Here is a 2684-nt window from a genome sequence, read left to right on the forward strand (position 1 = left end):
TAATGGGTGGATTCAACATGCTTCACACAGAATCCGTATAACTGTCCACACATGAATGCACACTGCATGGGGTCGGGAAATGCTTTCTTCCCCCACTGACACCCCGTCGTCTGCTGTTGCTTCTTTCAGGATGGTATGAGCCAGCGGCTTCCAGCGAGGAAAAATATTAAGGCGTCCTAATAACAGCACTGTGTGTTCAAGGCGTGCCGAGCCTGACATCTTGCTTCTGTGTTTGCTTTTCTCTGTTTGGTGCTACCTTGAGCAGACTGCTGGAGAGGAGCGGCCAGTTTGCAGATGTGGACCCAGAGGGCAGAGCTGGCGGTGTGGTCAGTGTCGTCTTGGTCTGGAAGCTGCACAGGGAGGCTCTGTCTTAGATCTGGGGTGGGGGGGCGTGGGCAGGGGCGGCCACAGCACAGTACCCTCCTGGCTGCGTGCCAGCAGACTGTGCGGTGAAAGTCCTAATGCATCCAGGAGGGCTGCCTGGAAGCAGCGGCCGCCATTTATAACTAAGCATGAAAGCACATCCGTGTGTACTGAACTGTGTTTTCATTCTGGGTCTTGATGTGGTGACCGGAGGACAGAGACATTAGTTTTGGTCTTAGAGACATAAAAATCCAATCTTGAGGGCTTCCCTGGTGGCGCAGTGGTTGAGAGTCCGCCTGCCAATGCAGGGGATGCGGGTTCATGCCCCGGTCCGGGAAGATCCCACATGCTGCGGAGCGGCTGGGCCCGTGAGCCATGGCCGCTGGGCCTGCGCGTCCGGAGCCTGTGCTCCGCGGCGGGAGAGGCCACAGCATTGAGAGGCCCGCGTAACGCAAAAAAAAAAAAAAAAAAAAAAAAAAAAAAAAAATCCAATCTTGAGTCTAATTTACAAACAAAATGAAACCAAAGCAGTGCCCACCTTTCTGTGGTCTGATTTTCCTACCACTTTTCTCCATGGACGCGTACAGTCCAGCAACGCTGCCCCTCGGTAGGCGATCACAGACGGGATGAACCCTGCCTTGAATGGCATTTCTTAGCAAGAAGGTACTATCTTCTAAAATATCAAGTAGTATATAATGAAAATTTGAAATATGAATAAATAAATACACATGTTAGCAATCGTTGTTAGTCCCACTTTACCAAATTCTGTTTTAAAAATTATTTCTCACATTTTGAATGTAATGAAAACAATAACCACAGAAATCATGTTTGCTTCCGATAGCTGGGTCCCGTGTTCCCCAGGGCACACAGGCAGCGTGGGGTGTGGCCCCCAGGGAGGTGGCCAGAGGGCTCCCGTCCGGCTGGTCACCAGCCCAAAGCACGGCCTCCCCTCAACTTCCTGGGCTTCCCACAGCCCAGACAGTGGGAAAAAAGATTCCAATCAGAAAACAAGAAGACACCAAGCGGCCCTGGGTGGCATGTGAGTAGTCTAGAAAAACACCAGAAATGAGAAATATTTGAAAAAAAACAAAGAAAAGAACAAAAAAGCCCTGCTGTTTTTGAGAAGAATTTGGTAGAGAGAGGGGAAGGGAACTGAGAGATTCCGGTTTAATGTGGCTCCTCCTTAATGTTATTTTATTTTTATTTTTAATTTTGGCTGTGCCACATGACATGCAGGATTAGTTCCCCCACCGGGGATCAAGCCCGGGCCCACAGCAGTGAAAGCCTGGCGTCCTAACCACCGGACCGCCGGGGACGTCCCTGTGTGGCTCCTCCTTTCGATCTCAACCCAAATATCACTTCCTCCAGGAATCCTTCTGGGATGCCGTAGGGCAGCAGGGGACACGCACTGCCCTCCCACGGCCCTCACCCTTCCCATCTGGTGTTTTCCTCCTCTCATCACCGTGGAGTGACGGATGCTGGCTTGTCCGTCTGCTCCCCTCCTTTCTCCCTCCCCCACCCCACCCCATGTTGGCAACCCAGCGAGGTGGCAAGGGCTGTCTTGGTCCCTGCAGGGTCTCCTGCTTCTGGAACAGTAACTGGCCCACAGAGAAAATCAATTAACTTTTCCTAAATGAATGAGTAAATGAGCTCCTTCTGGCTCAGTTTTCCATCTATAAAATCTGTGTAATGCCCACACCCCCCCCCCTTCTTGCTCAGAGGTAGGATGGTGCCTCAGGTCGGCAGGACACGCCTGGTTCAGCTCCTGCCTGACCCTTTCTACCCATGTGACCTTAGTGAGGCCCGGCCTTGGCGTCCTGGTTTCGTGCGGTGGGTACAAGGATACCTACTCCGAGTTGCTGTGAGGATGAACTCAGCAAGGTAGTTAAGGTGCTTACATAACGCCCGGCTCACGGTACAAGCTCTTGACTGTCCAGTACGTTGTACAAGACGGGTTGCATCCATTCAGGTGGTGGTGGTGATGTTTGTAGTGTACGATGGTGCACGCCCTCCATGCCAGGTACAACCTGTCCAACAACCTCATAAATAACCGGAAGGGGAGGCTTGGGCTGCCCGCTGGGGCCCCATGGGTGAGCCAGCCTCCGACTAGAAGCCCAATTGCAGCCTGGTCGCTGATGGTGGCCGATCGCATCTGTGAGTCCAGATCGACGTTAGTCCTGTTTGACGTGGCAGGCACGGGAAAGCCTTCAAGACAAGACCCTGGGATTCAGGCTCTTACTACTTTGCTCTCTGGTCAACTCCCCTTGTCTTTTGGGGGTCCTTATCAGACGGAGTGAAATGAACAGAGTTCATGTTTTAAT

Source organism: Phocoena phocoena, chromosome 12, assembly GCF_963924675.1.
Source record: "Phocoena phocoena chromosome 12, mPhoPho1.1, whole genome shotgun sequence".
NCBI classification, from domain to species: Eukaryota; Metazoa; Chordata; class Mammalia; order Artiodactyla; family Phocoenidae; genus Phocoena; species Phocoena phocoena.